We start from the raw sequence: 20,223 nt of genomic DNA, 5'->3' as shown, positions 1-20,223 counted from the left end.
CTAACCGGTGTTATCCTATAAAATGTGGATCGAATCCAGGTTTTATTGACTGTTACTGTGTGGTACCACATTAGTACGTGATTCAAACCCCAAAAACCCAGGATCTGGCCAACAAGTATGCGAAGAAGGCAAAATCATGAGCCAGATGCGGGCACAACCCAGACCTAACCGGTGTTATCCTCTAAAATATTGATCGAAACCTCGTTTTATTGTCTGTTCCAGTGTGGTACCACATTACTACGTGATTCAAACCAGAAAAATCCCAGGATCTGGCCAACAAGCATGCGAAGAAGGCAAAATCATGAGCCCGATGCGGGCATAACCCAGTCCTAACCCAGACCTAACCGGTGTTATCCTCTAAAATATTGATCGAAACCAGGCTTAATTGACTGCTTCAGTGTGGTATCACACTACTACATGATTCAAACCCGAAAAAACCCAGGATCTGCCCAACAAATGTGCGAAAAATGCAAAATCATCCAGACCTAACCGGTTTTATCCTCCAAAATATTGATCGAAACCAGGTTTAATTGACTGTTTCAATGTGGTACCACATTGAAAAAAAAAAAACCCAGGATCTGGCCAACAAGCATGCGAAGAAGGCAAAATCATGAGCCAGATGCGGGCATAACCCAGTCCTAACCCAGACCTAACCGGTGTTATCCTCTAAAATATTGATCGAAGCCAGGTTTAATTGACTGTTTCAGTGCGGTATCACATTACTACGTGATTCAACCCAGGGAAAAACAAGGATCTGGCCCACAAGTATGCGGAAAAGTCAAAATCAAGAGCCAGATGCGGGCATAACCCAGACCTAACCGGTGTTATCCTCTAAAATATTGATCGAAACCTCGTTTAATTGTCTGTTTCAGTGTGGTACCACATTACTACGTGATTCAAACCAGAAAAAAACACAGGATCTGGCCAACAAGCATGCGAAGAAGGCAAAATCATGTGCCAGATGCGGGCATAACCCAGACCTAACCCAGACCTAATCTGTGTTATCCTCTAAAATGTGGATCGAAACCAGGTTTAATTGTCTGTTTCAGTGTGGTACCACATTATTACGTGATTCAAACCCGAAAAAACCCAGGATCTGGCCAGCAAGTATGCGAAGAAGGCAAAATCATGAGCCAGATGCGGGCATAACCCAGACCTAACCGGTGTTATTCTCTAAAATATTGATCGAAACCTCGTTTAATTGTCTGTTCCAGTGTGGTACCACATTACTACGTGATTCAAACCAGAAAAAACCCAGGATCTGGCCAACAAGCATGCGAAGAAGGCAAAATCATGAACCAGATGCAGGCATAACCCAGACCTAACCCAGACCTAACCAGTGTTATCCTCTAAAATATTGATCGAAACCAGGTTTAATTGACTGTTTCAGTGCGGTATCATATTACTACGTGATTCAAACCAGGGAAAACCAAGGATCTGACCAACAACTATGCGGAAAAATCAAAATCAAGAGCCAGATGCGGGCATAGCCCAGACCTAACCGGTGTTATCCTCTAAAATATTGATCGAAACCTCGTTTAATTGTCTGTTCCAGTGTGGTACCACATTACTACGTGATTCAAACCAGAAAAAAACCCAGGATCTGGCTAACAAGCATGCGAAGAAGGCAAAATCATGTGCCAGATGCGGGCATAACCCAGACCTAACCCAGACCTAACCGGTGTTATCCTCTAAAACGTGGATCGAAACCAGGTTTAATTGACTGTTTCAGTGTGGTACCACATTACTACGTGATTCAAACATGAAAAAACCCAGGAACTGGCCAACATGTATGCGAAGAAGGCAAAATCATGAGCCAGATGCGGACATAACCCATACCTATCCCAGACCTAACCGGTGTTATCCTATAAAATGTGGATCGAATCCAGGTTTAATTGACTGTTACTGTGTGGTGCCACATTACTACGTGATTCAAACCCCATAAACCAAGGATCTGGCCAACAAGTATGCGGAAAAGTCAAAATCAAGAGCCAGATGCGGGCATAACCCAGACCTAACTGGTGTTATCCTCTAAAATGTGGATCGAAACCAGGTTTAATTGTCTGTTTCAGTGTGGTACCACATTACTACGTGATTCAAACCCGAAAAAACCCAGGATCTGGCCAACAAGTATGCGGAAAAGTCAAAATCAAGAGCCAGATGCGGGCATAACCCAGACCTAACCGGTGTTATCCTCTAAAATATTGATCGAAACCTCGTTTAATTGTCTGTTCCAGTGTGGTACCACATTACTACGTGATTCAAACCAGAAAAAACCCAGGATCTGGCCAACAACCATGCGAAGAAGGCAAAATCATGAGCCAGATGCGGACATAACCCATGCCTATCCCAGACCTAACCGGTGTTATCCTATAAAATGTGGATCGAATCCAGGTTTTATTGACTGTTACTGTGTGGTACCACATTAGCACGTGATTCAAACCCCAAAAACCCAGGATCTGGCCAACAAGTATGCGAAGAAGGCAAAATCATGAGCCAGATGCGGGCATAACCCAGACCTAACCGGTGTTATCCTCTAAAATATTGATCGAAACCTCGTTTTATTGTCTGTTCCAGTGTGGTACCACATTACTACGTGATTCAAACCAGAAAAATCCCAGGATCTGGCCAACAAGCCTGCGAAGAAGGCAAAATCATGAGCCAGATGCGGGCATAACCCAGTCCTAACCCAGACCTAACCGGTGTTATCCTCTAAAATATTGATCGAAACCAGGCTTAATTGACTGCTTCAGTGTGGTATCACACTACTACATGATTCAAACCCCAAAAAACCCAGGATCTGCCCAACAAATGTGCGAAAAATGCAAAATCATCCAGACCTAACCGGTTTTATCCTCCAAAATATTGATCGAAACCAGGTTTAATTGACTGTTTCAATGTGGTACCACATTGAAAAAAAAAAAACCCAGGATCTGGCCAACAAGCATGCGAAGAAGGCAAAATCATGAGCCAGATGCGGGCATAACCCAGTCCTAACCCAGACCTAACCGGTGTTATCCTCTAAAATATTGATCGAAGCCAGGTTTAATTGACTGTTTCAGTGCGGTATCACATTACTACGTGATTCAACCCAGGGAAAAACAAGGATCTGGCCCACAAGTATGCGGAAAAGTCAAAATCAAGAGCCAGATGCGGGCATAACCCAGACCTAACCGGTGTTATCCTCTAAAATATTGATCGAAACCTCGTTTAATTGTCTGTTTCAGTGTGGTACCACATTACCACGTGATTCAAACCAGAAAAAAACCCAGGATCTGGCCAACAGGCATGCGAAGAAGGCAAAATCATGTGCCAGATGCGGGCATAACCCAGACCTAACCCAGACCTAACCGGTGTTTCCTCTAAAACGTGGATCGAAACCAGGTTTAATTGACTGTTTCAGTGTGGTACCACATTACTACGTGATTCAAACACGAAAAAACCCAGGAACTGGCCAACATGTATGCGAAGAAGGCAAAATCATGAGCCAGATGCGGACATAACCCATACCTATCCCATACCTAACCGGTGTTATCCTATAAAATGTGGATCGAATCCAGGTTTAATTGACTGTTACTGTGTGGTACCACATTACTACGTGATTCAAACCCCATAAACCAAGGATCTGGCCAACAAGTATGCGGAAAAGTCAAATCAAGGGCCAGATGCGGGCATAACCCAGACGTAACCGGTGTTATCCTCTAAAATGTGGATCGAAACCAGGTTTAATTGTCTGTTTCAGTGTGGTACCACATTACTACGTGATTCAAACCCGAAAAAACCCAGGATCTGGCCAACAAGTATGCGGAAAAGTCAAAATCAAGAGCCAGATGCGGGCATAACCCAGACCTAACCGGTGTTATCCTCTAAAATATTGATCGAAACCTCGTTTAATTGTCTGTTCCAGTGTGGTACCACATTACTACGTGATTCAAACCAGAAAAAACCCAGGATCTGGCCAACAAGCATGCGAAGAAGGCAAAATCATGAGCCAGATGCGGACATAACCCATGCCTATCCCAGACCTAACCGGTGTTGTCCTCTAAAATGTGGATCGAAACCAGGTTTAATTGACTGTTTCAGTGTGGTACCACACTACTACATGATTCAAACCCGAAAAACCCCAGGATCTGCCCAACAAATATGCGAAAAAGGCAAAATCATGTACCAGATGCGGGCATAATCCAGACCTAACCGGTTTTATCCTCTAAAATATTGATCGAAACCAGGTTTAATTGACTGTTTCAATGTGGTACCACATTACTACGTGTTTCAAACCCGAAAAAACCCAGGTTCTGGCGAACAAGAATGCGATGAAGGCAGAATCATGAGCGATGTGAATGCATAACCCAGTCCTAACCCAGACCTAACCGTTGTTATCCTCTAAAATATTGATCGAAACCAGGTTTAATTGACTGTTTCAGTGCGGTATCACATTACTACGTGATTCAAACCAGAAAAAACCCAGGATCTGGCCAACAAGCATGCGAAGAAGGCAAAATCATGTGCCAGATGCGGGCATAACCCAGACCTAACCGGTGTTATCCTCTAAAATGTGGATCGAAACCAGGTTTAATTGTCTGCTTCAGTGTGGTACCACATTACTACGTGATTCAAACCCGAAAAAACCCAGGATCTGGCCAACAAGTATGCGAAGAAGGCAAAATCATGAGCCAGATGCGGGCATAACCCAGTCCTAACCCAGACCTAACCGGTGTTATCCTCTAAAATGTGGATCGAAACCAGGTTTAATTGTCTGTTTAAGTGTGGTACCACATTACTACGTGATTCAAACCCGAAAAAACCCAGGATCTGGCCAACAAGTATGCGAAGAAGGCAAAATCATGAGCCAGATGCGGGCATAACCCATGCCTATCCCAGACCTAACCGGTGTTATCCTCTAAAATATTGATCGAAACCAGGTTTAATTGACTGTTTCAGTGTGGTACCACATTACTACGTGATTCAAACCCCAAAAACCCAGGATCTGGCCAACAAGTATGCGAAGAAGGCAAAATCATGAGCCAGATGCGGGCATAACCCAGTCCTAACCCAGACCTAACCGGTGTTATCCTCTAAAATGTGGATCGAAACCAGGTTTAATTGTCTGTTTCAGTGTGGTACCACATTACTACGTGATTCAAACCCGAAAAAACCCAGGATCTGGCCATCAAGTATGCGGAAAAGTCAAAATCAAGAGCCAGATGCGGGCATAACCCAGACCTAACCGGTGTTATCCTCTAAAATATTGATCGAAACCTCGTTTAATTGTCTGTTCCAGTGTGGTACCACATTACTACGTGATTCAAACCAGAAAAAACCCAGGATCTGGCCAACAAGCATGCGAAGAAGGCAAAATCATGAACCAGATGCAGGCATAACCCAGACCTAACCCAGACCTAACCAGTGTTATCCTCTAAAATATTGATCGAAACCAGGTTTAATTGACTGTTTCAGTGCGGTATCATATTACTACGTGATTCAAACCAGGGAAAACCAAGGATCTGGCCAACAACTATGCGGAAAAATCAAAATCAAGAGCCAGATGCGGGCATTGCCCAGACCTAACCGGTGTTATCCTCTAAAATATTGATCGAAACCTCGTTTAATTGTCTGTTCCAGTGTGGTACCACATTACTACGTGATTCAAACCAGAAAAATCCCAGGATCTGGCCAACAAGCCTGCGAAGAAGGCAAAATCATGAGCCAGATGCGGGCATAACCCAGTCCTAACCCAGACCTAACCGGTGCTTTCCTCTAAAATATTGATCGAAACCAGGCTTAATTGACTGCTTCAGTGTGGTATCACACTACTACATGATTCAAACCCCAAAAAACCCAGGATCTGCCCAACAAATGTGCGAAAAATGCAAAATCATCCAGACCTAACCGGTTTTATCCTCCAAAATATTGATCGAAACCAGGTTTAATTGACTGTTTCAATGTGGTACCACATTGAAAAAAAAAAAAACCCAGGATCTGGCCAACAAGCATGCGAAGAAGGCAAAATCATGAGCCAGATGCGGGCATAACCCAGTCCTAACCCAGACCTAACCGGTGTTATCCTCTAAAATATTGATCGAAGCCAGGTTTAATTGACTGTTTCAGTGCGGTATCACATTACTACGTGATTCAACCCAGGGAAAAACAAGGATCTGGCCCACAAGTATGCGGAAAAGTCAAAATCAAGAGCCAGATGCGGGCATAACCCAGACCTAACCGGTGTTATCCTCTAAAATATTGATCGAAACCTCGTTTAATTGTCTGTTTCAGTGTGGTACCACATTACCACGTGATTCAAACCAGAAAAAAACCCAGGATCTGGCCAACAGGCATGCGAAGAAGGCAAAATCATGTGCCAGATGCGGGCATAACCCAGACCTAACCCAGACCTAACCGGTGTTATCCTCTAAAACGTGGATCGAAACCAGGTTTAATTGACTGTTTCAGTGTGGTACCACATTACTACGTGATTCAAACATGAAAAAACCCAGGAACTGGCCAACATGTATGCGAAGAAGGCAAAATCATGAGCCAGATGCGGACATAACCCATACCTATCCCAGACCTAACCGGTGTTATCCTATAAAATGTGGATCGAATCCAGGTTTAATTGACTGTTACTGTGTGGTGCCACATTACTACGTGATTCAAACCACATAAACCAAGGATCTGGCCAACAAGTATGCGGAAAAGTCAAAATCAAGAGCCAGATGCGGGCATAACCCAGACCTAACTGGTGTTATCCTCTAAAATGTGGATCGAAACCAGGTTTAATTGTCTGTTTCAGTGTGGTACCACATTACTACGTGATTCAAACCCGAAAAAACCCAGGATCTGGCCAACAAGTATGCGGAAAAGTCAAAATCAAGAGCCAGATGCGGGCATAACCCAGACCTAACCGGTGTTATCCTCTAAAATATTGATCGAAACCTCGTTTAATTGTCTGTTCCAGTGTGGTACCACATTACTACGTGATTCAAACCAGAAAAAACCCAGGATCTGGCCAACAACCATGCGAAGAAGGCAAAATCATGAGCCAGATGCGGACATAACCCATGCCTATCCCAGACCTAACCGGTGTTATCCTATAAAATGTGGATCGAATCCAGGTTTTATTGACTGTTACTGTGTGGTACCACATTAGCACGTGATTCAAACCCCAAAAACCCAGGATCTGGCCAACAAGTATGCGAAGAAGGCAAAATCATGAGCCAGATGCGGGCATAACCCAGACCTAACCGGTGTTATCCTCTAAAATATTGATCGAAACCTCGTTTTATTGTCTGTTCCAGTGTGGTACCACATTACTACGTGATTCAAACCAGAAAAATCCCAGGATCTGGCCAACAAACCTGCGAAGAAGGCAAAATCATGAGCCAGATGCGGGCATAACCCAGTCCTAACCCAGACCTAACCGGTGTTATCCTCTAAAATATTGATCGAAACCAGGCTTAATTGACTGCTTCAGTGTGGTATCACACTACTACATGATTCAAACCCCAAAAAACCCAGGATCTGCCCAACAAATGTGCGAAAAATGCAAAATCATCCAGACCTAACCGGTTTTATCCTCCAAAATATTGATCGAAACCAGGTTTAATTGACTGTTTCAATGTGGTACCACATTGAAAAAAAAAAAAACCCAGGATCTGGCCAACAAGCATGCGAAGAAGGCAAAATCATGAGCCAGATGCGGGCATAACCCAGTCCTAACCCAGACCTAACCGGTGTTATCCTCTAAAATATTGATCGAAGCCAGGTTTAATTGACTGTTTCAGTGCGGTATCACATTACTACGTGATTCAACCCAGGGAAAAACAAGGATCTGGCCCACAAGTATGCGGAAAAGTCAAAATCAAGAGCCAGATGCGGGCATAACCCAGACCTAACCGGTGTTATCCTCTAAAATATTGATCGAAACCTCGTTTAATTGTCTGTTTCAGTGTGGTACCACATTACCACGTGATTCAAACCAGAAAAAAACCCAGGATCTGGCCAACAGGCATGCGAAGAAGGCAAAATCATGTGCCAGATGCGGGCATAACCCAGACCTAACCCAGACCTAACCGGTGTTTCCTCTAAAACGTGGATCGAAACCAGGTTTAATTGACTGTTTCAGTGTGGTACCACATTACTACGTGATTCAAACACGAAAAAACCCAGGAACTGGCCAACATGTATGCGAAGAAGGCAAAATCATGAGCCAGATGCGGACATAACCCATACCTATCCCATACCTAACCGGTGTTATCCTATAAAATGTGGATCGAATCCAGGTTTAATTGACTGTTACTGTGTGGTACCACATTACTACGTGATTCAAACCCCATAAACCAAGGATCTGGCCAACAAGTATGCGGAAAAGTCAAATCAAGGGCCAGATGCGGGCATAACCCAGACGTAACCGGTGTTATCCTCTAAAATGTGGATCGAAACCAGGTTTAATTGTCTGTTTCAGTGTGGTACCACATTACTACGTGATTCAAACCCGAAAAAACCCAGGATCTGGCCAACAAGTATGCGGAAAAGTCAAAATCAAGAGCCAGATGCGGGCATAACCCAGACCTAACCGGTGTTATCCTCTAAAATATTGATCGAAACCTCGTTTAATTGTCTGTTCCAGTGTGGTACCACATTACTACGTGATTCAAACCAGAAAAAACCCAGGATCTGGCCAACAAGCATGCGAAGAAGGCAAAATCATGAGCCAGATGCAGGCATAACCCAGACCTAACCGGTGTTATCCTCTAAAATATTGATCGAAACCTCGTTTAAATGTCTGTTCCAGTGTGGTACCACATTACTACGTGATTCAAACCAGAAAAAACCCAGGATCTGGCCAACAAGCATGCGAAGAAGGCAAAATCATGAGCCAGATGCGGACATAACCCATGCCTATCCCAGACCTAACCGGTGTTGTCCTCTAAAATGTGGATCGAAACCAGGTTTAATTGACTGTTTCAGTGTGGTACCACACTACTACATGATTCAAACCCGAAAAACCCCAGGATCTGCCCAACAAATATGCGAAAAAGGCAAAATCATGTACCAGATGCGGGCATAATCCAGACCTAACCGGTTTTATCCTCTAAAATATTGATCGAAACCAGGTTTAATTGACTGTTTCAATGTGGTACCACATTACTACGTGTTTCAAACCCGAAAAAACCCAGGTTCTGGCGAACAAGAATGCGATGAAGGCAGAATCATGAGCGATGTGAATGCATAACCCAGTCCTAACCCAGACCTAACCGTTGTTATCCTCTAAAATATTGATCGAAACCAGGTTTAATTGACTGTTTCAGTGCGGTATCACATTACTACGTGATTCAAACCAGAAAAAACCCAGGATCTGGCCAACAAGCATGCGAAGAAGGCAAAATCATGTGCCAGATGCGGGCATAACCCAGACCTAACCGGTGTTATCCTCTAAAATGTGGATCGAAACCAGGTTTAATTGTCTGCTTCAGTGTGGTACCACATTACTACGTGATTCAAACCCGAAAAAACCCAGGATCTGGCCAACAAGTATGCGAAGAAGGCAAAATCATGAGCCAGATGCGGGCATAACCCAGTCCTAACCCAGACCTAACCGGTGTTATCCTCTAAAATGTGGATCGAAACCAGGTTTAATTGTCTGTTTAAGTGTGGTACCACATTACTACGTGATTCAAACCCGAAAAAACCCAGGATCTGGCCAACAAGTATGCGAAGAAGGCAAAATCATGAGCCAGATGCGGGCATAACCCATGCCTATCCCAGACCTAACCGGTGTTATCCTCTAAAATATTGATCGAAACCAGGTTTAATTGACTGTTTCAGTGTGGTACCACATTACTACGTGATTCAAACCCCAAAAACCCAGGATCTGGCCAACAAGTATGCGAAGAAGGCAAAATCATGAGCCAGATGCGGGCATAACCCAGTCCTAACCCAGACCTAACCGGTGTTATCCTCTAAAATGTGGATCGAAACCAGGTTTAATTGTCTGTTTCAGTGTGGTACCACATTACTACGTGATTCAAACCCGAAAAAACCCAGGATCTGGCCAACAAGTATGCGGAAAAGTCAAAATCAAGAGCCAGATGCGGGCATAACCCAGACCTAACCGGTGTTATCCTCTAAAATATTGATCGAAACCTCGTTTAATTGTCTGTTCCAGTGTGGTACCACATTACTACGTGATTCAAACCAGAAAAAACCCAGGATCTGGCCAACAAGCATGCGAAGAAGGCAAAATCATGAACCAGATGCAGGCATAACCCAGACCTAACCCAGACCTAACCAGTGTTATCCTCTAAAATATTGATCGAAACCAGGTTTAATTGACTGTTTCAGTGCGGTATCATATTACTACGTGATTCAAACCAGGGAAAACCAAGGATCTGGCCAACAACTATGCGGAAAAATCAAAATCAAGAGCCAGATGCGGGCATTGCCCAGACCTAACCGGTGTTATCCTCTAAAATATTGATCGAAACCTCGTTTAATTGTCTGTTCCAGTGTGGTACCACATTACTACGTGATTCAAACCAGAAAAAAACCCAGGATCTGGCTAACAAGCATGCGAAGAAGGCAAAATCATGTGCCAGATGCGGGCATAACCCAGACCTAACCCAGACCTAACCGGTGTTATCCTCCAAAACGTGGATCGAAACCAGGTTTAATTGACTGTTTCAGTGTGGTACCACATTACTACGTGATTCAAACACGAAAAAACCCAGGAACTGGCCAACATGTATGCGAAGAAGGCAAAATCATGAGCCAGATGCGGACATAACCCATACCTATCCCAGACCTAACCGGTGTTATCCTATAAAATGTGGATCGAATCCAGGTTTAATTGACTGTTACTGTGTGGTACCACATTACTACGTGATTCAAACCCCATAAACCAAGGATCTGGCCAACAAGTATGCGGAAAAGTCAAATCAAGGGCCAGATGCGGGCATAACCCAGACGTAACCGGTGTTATCCTCTAAAATGTGGATCGAAACCAGGTTTAATTGTCTGTTTCAGTGTGGTACCACATGACTACGTGATTCAAACCCGAAAAAACCCAGGATCTGGCCAACAAGTATGCGGAAAAGTCAAAATCAAGAGCCAGATGCGGGCATAACCCAGACCTAACCGGTGTTATTCTCTAAAATATTGATCGAAACCTCGTTTAATTGTCTGTTCCAGTGTGGTACCACATTACTACGTGATTCAAACCAGAAAAAACCCAGGATCTGGCCAACAAGCATGCGAAGAAGGCAAAATCATGAACCAGATGCAGGCATAACCCAGACCTAACCGGTGTTATCCTCTAAAATATTGATCGAAACCTCGTTTAATTGTCTGTTCCAGTGTGGTACCACATTACTACGTGATTCAAACCAGAAAAAACCCAGGATCTGGCCAACAAGCATGCGAAGAAGGCAAAATCATGAGCCAGATGCGGACATAACCCATGCCTATCCCAGACCTAACCGGTGTTATCCTCCAAAATGTGGATCGAAACCAGGTTTAATTGACTGTTTCAGTGTGGTACCACACTACTACATGATTCAAACCCAAAAAACCCAGGATCTGCCCAACAAATATGCGAAAAAGGCAAAATCATGTACCAGATGCGGGCATAATCCAGACCTAACCGGTTTTATCCTCTAAAATATTGATCGAAACCAGGTTTAATTGACTGTTTCAATGTGGTACCACATTACTACGTGTTTCAAACCCGAAAAAACCCAGGTTCTGGCGAACAAGAATGCGATGAAGGCAGAATCATGAGCGATGTGAATGCATAACCCAGTCCTAACCCAGACCTAACCGTTGTTATCCTCTAAAATATTGATCGAAACCAGGTTTAATTGACTGTTTCAGTGCGGTATCACATTACTACGTGATTCAAACCAGAAAAAACCCAGGATCTGGCCAACAAGCATACGAAGAAGGCAAAATCATGTGCCAGATGCGGGCATAACCCAGACCTAACCGGTGTTATCCTCTAAAATGTGGATCGAAACCAGGTTTAATTGTCTGTTTCAGTGTGGTACCACATTACTACGTGATTCAAACCCGAAAAAACCCAGGATCTGGCCAACAAGTATGCGAAGAAGGCAAAATCATGAGCCAGATGCGGGCATAACCCAGTCCTAACCCAGACCTAACCGGTGTTATCCTCTAAAATGTGGATCGAAACCAGGTTTAATTGTCTGTTTAAGTGTGGTACCACATTACTACGTGATTCAAACCCGAAAAAACCCAGGATCTGGCCAACAAGTATGCGAAGAAGGCAAAATCATGAGCCAGATGCGGGCATAACCCATGCCTATCCCAGACCTAACCGGTGTTATCCCCTAAAATGTGGATCGAATCCAGGTTTTATTGTCTGTTACTGTGTGGTACCACATTACTACGTGTTTCAAACACCAAAAACCCAGGATCTGGCCAACAAGTATACGAAGAAGGCAAAATCATGAGCCAGATGCCGGCATAACCCAGTCCTAACCCAGACCTAACCGGTGTTATCCTCTAAAATGTGGATCGAAACCAGGTTTAATTGACTGTTTCAGTGTGGTACCACATTACTACGTGATTCAAACCCCAAAAACCCAGGATCTGTCCAACAAGTATACGAAGAAGGCAAAATCATGAGCCAGATGCGGGCATAACCCAGTCCTAACCCAGACCTAACCGGTGTTATCCTCTAAAATGAGGATCGAAACCAGGTTTAATTGACTGTTTCAGTGTGGTACCACGTTACTACGTGATTCAAACCCGAAAAAACCCAGGTTCTGGCGATCAAGAATGCGATGAAGGCAGAATCATGAGCGAGATGCGGGCATAACCCAGTCCTAACCCAGACCTAACCGGTGTTATCCTCTAAAATGTGGATCGAAACCAGGTTTAATTGTCTGTTTCAGTGTGGTACCATATTACTACGTGATTCAAACCCGAAAAAACCCAGGTCCTGGCGAACAAGAATGCGAAGAAGGCAAAATCATGAGCCAGATGCGGGCATAACCCAGTTCTAACCCAGACCTTACCGGTGTTATCCTCTAAAATATTGATCGAAACCAGGCTTAATTGACTGCTTCAGTGTGGTATCACACTACTACATGATTCAAACCCGAAAAAACCCAGGATCTGCCCAACAAATATGCGAAAAATGCAAAATCATCCAGACCTAACCGGTTTTATCCTCCAAAATATTGATCGAAACCAGGTTTAATTGACTGTTTCAATGTGGTACCACATCGAAAAAAAAAAAAACCCAGGATCTGGCCAACACGCATGCGAAGAAGGCAAAATCATGAGCCAGATGCGGGCATAACCCAGTCCTAACCCAGACCTAACCGGTGTTATCCTCTAAAATATTGATCGAAGCCAGGTTAGTTGACTGTTTCAGTGCGGTATCACATTACTACGTGATTCAAACCAGGGAAAAACAAGGATCTGGCCCACAAGTATGCGGAAAAGTCAAAATCAAGAGCCAGATGCGGGCATAACCCAGACCTAACCGGTGTTATCCTCTAAAACGTGGATCGAAGCCAGGTTTAATTGACTGTTTCAGTGTGGTACCACACTACTACATGATTCAAACCCGAAAAAACCCAGGATCTGCCCAACAAATATGCGAAAAAGGCAAAATCATGTACCAGATGCGGGCATAATCCAGACCTAACCGGTTTTATCCTCTAAAATATTGATCGAAACCAGGTTTAATTGACTGTTTCAATGTGGTACCACATTACTACGTGTTTCAAACCCGAAAAAACCCAGGTTCTGGCGAACAAGAATGCGATGAAGGCAGAATCATGAGCGATGTGAATGCATAACCCAGTCCTAACCCAGACCTAACCGTTGTTATCCTCTAAAATATTGATCGAAACCAGGTTTAATTGACTGTTTCAGTGCGGTATCACATTACTACGTGATTCAAACCAGAAAAAACCCAGGATCTGGCCAACAAGCATGCGAAGAAGGCAAAATCATGTGCCAGATGCGGGCATAACCCAGACCTAACCGGTGTTATCCTCTAAAATGTGGATCGAAACCAGGTTTAATTGTCTGTTTCAGTGTGGTACCACATTACTACGTGATTCAAACCCGAAAAAACCCAGGATCTGGCCAACAAGTATGCGAAGAAGGCAAAATCATGAGCCAGATGCGGGCATAACCCAGTCCTAACCCAGACCTAACCGGTGTTATCCTCTAAAATGTGGATCGAAACCAGGTTTAATTGTCTGTTTAAGTGTGGTACCACATTACTACGTGATTCAAACCCGAAAAAACCCAGGATCTGGCCAACAAGTATGCGAAGAAGGCAAAATCATGAACCAGATGCGGGCATAACCCATGCCTATCCCAGACCTAACCGGTGTTATCCTATAAAATGTGGATCGAATCCAGGTTTTATTGACTGTTACTGTGTGGTACCACATTACTACGTGATTCAAACCCCAAAAACCCAGGATCTGGCCAACAAGTATGCGAAGAAGGCAAAATCATGAGCCAGATGCGGGCATAACCCAGTCCTAACCCAGACCTAACCGGTGTTATCCTCTAAAATGTGGATCGAAACCAGGTTTAATTGACTGTTTCAGTGTGGTACCACATTACTACGTGATTCAAACCAGAAAAAACCCAGGTTCTGGCGAACAAGAATGCGATGAAGGCAGAATCATGAGCGAGATGCGGGCATAACCCAGCCCTAACCCAGACCTAACCGGTGTTATCCTCTAAAATGTGGATCGAATCCAGGTTTTATTGTCTGTTACTGTGTGGTACCACATTACTACGTGATTCAAACCCCAAAAACCCAGGATCTGGCCAACAAGTATACGAAGAAGGCAAAATCATGAGCCAGATGCGGGCATAACCCAGTCCTAACCCAGACCTAACCGGTGTTATCCTCTAAAATGTGGATCGAAACCAGGTCTAATTGACTGTTTCAGTGTGGTACCACATTACTACGTGATTCAAACCCGAAAAAACCCAGGTTCTGGCGATCAAGAATGCGATGAAGGCAGAATCATGAGCGAGATGCGGGCATAACCCAGTCCTAACCCAGACCTAACCGGTGTTATCCTCTAAAATGTGGATCGAAACCAGGTTTAATTGTCTGTTTCAGTGTGGTACCACATTACTACGTGATTCAAACCCGAAAAAACCCAGGATCTGGCCAACAAGTATGCGAAGAAGGCAAAATCATGAGCCAGATGCGGGCATAACCCAGTCCTAACCCAGACCTAACCGGTGTTATCCTCTAAAATATTGTTCGAAACCAGGTTTAATTGACTATTTCAGTGCGGTATCACATTACTACGTGATTCAAACCAGGGAAAACCAAGGGTCTGGCCAACAAGTATGCGGAAAAGTCAAAATCAAGAGCCAGATGCGGGCATAACCCAGACCTAACCGGTGTTATCCTCTAAAATGTGGATCGAAACCTCGTTTAATTGTCTGTTTCAGTGTGGTACCACATTACTACGTGATTCAAACCAGAAAAAACCCAGGATCTGGCCAACAAGCATGCGAAGAAGGCAAAATCATGTGCCAGATGCGGGCATAACCCAGACCTAACCCAGACCTAACCGGTGTTATCCTCTAAAATGTGGATCGAAACCAGGTTTAATTGTGTGTTTCAGTGTGGTACCACATTACTACGGGATTGAAACCCGAAAAAACCCAGGTTCTGGCGAACAAGAATGCGATGAAGGCAGAATCATGAGCCAGATACGGACATGACCCATACCTATTCCAGACCTAACCGGTGTTATCCTATAAAATGTGGATCGAAACCAGGTTTAATTGACTGTTTCAGAGTGGTACCACATTACTACGTGATTCAAACCCGAAAAAACCCAGGTTCTGGCGAACAAGAATGCGATGAAGGCAGAATAATGAGCGAGATGCGGGCATAACCCGATCCTAACCCAGACCTAACCGGTGTTATCCTCTAAAATGTGGATCGAAACCAGGTTTAATTGTCTGTTTCAGTGTGGTACCACATTACTACGTGATTCAAACCCGAAAAAACCCAGGATCTGGCCTACAAGAATGCGAAGAAGGCAAAATCATGAGCCAGATGCGGGCATAACCCAGTCCTAACCCAGACCTAACCGGTGTTATCTTCTAAAATATTGATCGCAACCAGGTTTAATTGACTGTTTCAGTGCGGTATCACATTACTACGTGACTCAAACCAGGGAAAACCAAGGATCTGGCCAACAAGTATGCGGAAAAGACAAAATCAAGAGCCAGATGCGGGCATCACCCAGACCTAACCGGTGTTATCCTCTAAAATATTGATCGAAACCTCGTTTAATTGTCTGTTTCAGTGTGGTACCACATTACTACGTGATTCAAACCAGAAAAAACCCAGGATCTGGCCAACAAGCATGCGAAGAAGGCAAAATCATGTGCCAGATGCGGGCATAACCCAGACCTATCCCAGACCTAACCGGTGTTATCCTATAAAATGTGGATCGAATCCAGGTTTTATTGACTGTTATTGTGTGGTACCACATTACTACGTGATTCAAACCCCAAAAACCCAGGATCTGGCCAACAAGTATGCGAAGAAGGCAAAATCATGAGCCAGATGCGGGCATAACCCAGTCCTAACCCAGACCTAACCGGTGTTATCCTCTAAAATATTGATCGAAGCCAGGTTAGTTGACTGTTTCAGTGCGGTATCACATTACTACGTGATTCAAACCAGGGAAAAACAAGGATCTGGCCCACAAGTATGCGGAAAAGTCAAAATCAAGAGCCAGATGCGGGCATAACCCAGACCTAACCGGTGTTATCCTCTGAAATATTGATCGAAACCTCGTTTAATTGTCTGTTTCAGTGTGGTACCACATTACTACGTGATTCAAACCAGAAAAAAAACCCAGGATCTGGCCAACAAGCATGCGAAGAAGGCAAAATCATGTGCCAGATGCGGGCATAACCCAGACCTAACCCAGACCTAATCGGTGTTATCCTCTAAAATGTGGATCGAAACCAGGTTTAATTGTCTGTTTCAGTGTGGTACCACATTATTACGTGATTCAAACCCGAAAAAACCCAGGATCTGGCCAGCAAGTATGCGAAGAAGGCAAAATCATGAGCCAGATGCGGGCATAACCCAGTCCTAACCCAGACCTAACCAGTGTTATCATCTAAAATATTGATCGAAACCAGGTTTAATTGACTGTTTCAGTGTGGTATCATATTACTACGTGATTCAAACCAGGGAAAACCAAGGATCTGGCCAACAAGTATGCGGAAAAGTCAAAATCAAGAGCCAGATGCGGGCATAGCCCAGACCTAACCGATGTTATCCTCTAAAATATTGATCGAAACCTCGTTTAATTGTCTGTTCCAGTGTGGTACCACATTACTACGTGATTCAAACCAGAAAAAAAACCCAGGATCTGGCTAACAAGCATGCGAAGAAGGCAAAATCATGTGCCAGATGCGGGCATAACCCAGACCCAACCCAGACCTAACCGGTGTTATCCTCTAAAACGTGGATCGAAGCCAGGTTTAATTGACTGTTTCAGTGTGGTACCACATTACTACGTGATTCAAACACGAAAAAACCCAGGAACTGGCCAACATGTATGCGAAGAAGGCAAAATCATGAGCCAGATGCTGACATAACCCATACCTATCCCAGACCTAACCGGTGTTATCCTATAAAATGTGGATCGAATCCAGGTTTAATTGACTGTTACTGTGTGGTACCACATTACTACGTGATTCAAACCCCATAAACCAAGGATCTGGCCAACAAGTATGCGGAAAAGTCAAATCAAGGGCCAGATGCGGGCATAACCCAGACGTAACCGGTGTTATCCTCTAAAATGTGGATCGAAACCAGGTTTAATTGTCTGTTTCAGTGTGGTACCACATTACTACGTGATTCAAACCCGAAAAAACCCAGTTTCTGGCCAACAAGTATGCGGAAAAGTCAAAATCAAGAGCCAGATGCGGGCATAACCCAGACCCAACCCAGACCTAACCGGTGTTATCCTCTAAAATGTGGATCGAAACCAGGTTTAATTGACTGTTTCAGTGTGGTACCACACTACTACATGATTCAAACCCGAAAAAACCCTGGATCTGCCCAACAAATATGCGAAAAAGGCAAAATCATGTACCAGATGCGGGCATAATCCAGACCTAACCGGTTTTATCCTCTAAAATAATGATCGAAACCAGGTTTAATTGACTGTTTCAATGTGGTACCACATTACTACGTGTTTCAAACCCGAAAAAACCCAGGTTCTGGCCAACAAGCATGCGAAGAAGGCAAAATCATGTGCCAGATGCGGGCATAACCCAGACCTAACCGGTGTTATCCTCTAAAATGTGGATCGAAACCAGGTTTAATTGTCTGTTTCAGTGTGGTACCACATTACTACGTGATTCAAACCCGAAAAAAACCCAGGATCTGGCCAACAAGTATGCGAAGAAGGCAAAATCATGAGCCAGATGCGGGCGTAACCCAGTCCTAACCCAGACCTAACCGGTGTTATCCTCTAAAATGTGGATCGAAACCAGGTTTAATTGTCTGTTTAAGTGTGGTACCACATTACTACGTGATTCAAACCCGAAAAAACCCAGGATCTGGCCAACAAGTATGCGAAGAAGGCAAAATCATGAGCCAGATGCGGGCATAACCCATGCCTATCCCAGACCTAACCGGTGTTATCCTATAAAATGTGGATCGAATCCAGGTTTTATTGACTGTTACTGTGTGGTACCACATTACTACGTGATTCAAACCCCAAAAACCCAGGATCTGGCCAACAAGTATGCGAAGAAGGCAAAATCATGAGCCAGATGCGGGCATAACCCAGTCCTAACCCAGACCTAACCGGTGTTATCCTCTAAAATGTGGATCGAAACCAGGTTTAATTGACTGTTTCAGTGTGGTACCACATTACTACGTGATTCAAACCAGAAAAAACCCAGGTTCTGGCGAACAAGAATGCGATGAAGGCAGAATCATGAGCGAGATGCGGGCATAACCCAGTCCTAACCCAGACCTAACCGGTGTTATCCTCTAAAATGTGGATCGAATCCAGGTTTTATTGTCTGTTACTGTGTGGTACCACATTACTACGTGATTCAAACCCCAAAAACCCAGGATCTGGCCAACAAGTATACGAAGAAGGCAAAATCATGAGCCAGATGCGGGCATAACCCAGTCCTAACCCAGACCTAACCGGTGTTATCCTCTAAAATGTGGATCGAAACCAGGTTTAATTGACTGTTTCAGTGTGGTACCACATTACTACGTGATTCAAACCCGAAAAAACCCAGGTTCTGGCGATCAAGAATGCGATGAAGGCAGAATCATGAGCGAGATGCGGGCATAACCCAGTCCTAACCCAGACCTAACCGGTGTTATCCTCTAAAATGTGGATCGAAACCAGGTTTAATTGTCTGTTTCAGTGTGGTACCACATTACTACGTGATTCAAACCCGAAAAAACCCAGGATCTGGCCAACAAGTATGCGAAGAAGGCAAAATCATGAGCCAGATGCGGGCATAACCCAGTCCTAACCCAGACCTAACCGGTGTTATCCTCTAAAATGTGGATCGAAACCTCGTTTAATTGTCTGTTTCAGTGTGGTACCACATTACTACGTGATTCAAACCAGAAAAAACCCAGGATCTGGCCAACAAGCATGCGAAGAAGGCAAAATCATGTGCCAGATGCGGGCATAACCCAGACCTAACCCAGACCTAACCGGTGTTATCCTCTAAAATGTGGATCGAAACCAGGTTTAATTGTCTGTTTCAGTGTGGTACCACATTACTACGAGATTCAAACCCGAAAAAACCCAGGTTCTGGCGAACAAGAATGCGATGAAGGCAGAATCATGAGCCAGATACGGACATGACCCATACCTATTCCAGACCTAACCGGTGTTATCCTATAAAATGTGGATCGAAACCAGGTTTAATTGACTGTTTCAGAGTGGTACCACATTACTACGTGATTCAAACCCGAAAAAACCCAGGTTCTGGCGGACAAGAATGCGATGAAGGCAGAATCATGAGCGAGATGCGGGCATAACCCGATCCTAACCCAGACCTAACCGGTGTCATCCTCTAAAATGTGGATCGAAACCAGGTTTAATTGTCTGTTTCAGTGTGGTACCACATTACTACGTGATTCAAACCCGAAAAAACCCAGGATCTGGCCAACAAGAATGCGAAGAAGGCAAA

The sequence above is a fragment of the Colletes latitarsis genome, chromosome 14 (assembly GCF_051014445.1).
Source record: "Colletes latitarsis isolate SP2378_abdomen chromosome 14, iyColLati1, whole genome shotgun sequence".
Lineage (NCBI taxonomy): Eukaryota > Metazoa > Arthropoda > Insecta > Hymenoptera > Colletidae > Colletes > Colletes latitarsis.
This window is presented reverse-complemented; position numbering follows the sequence as displayed.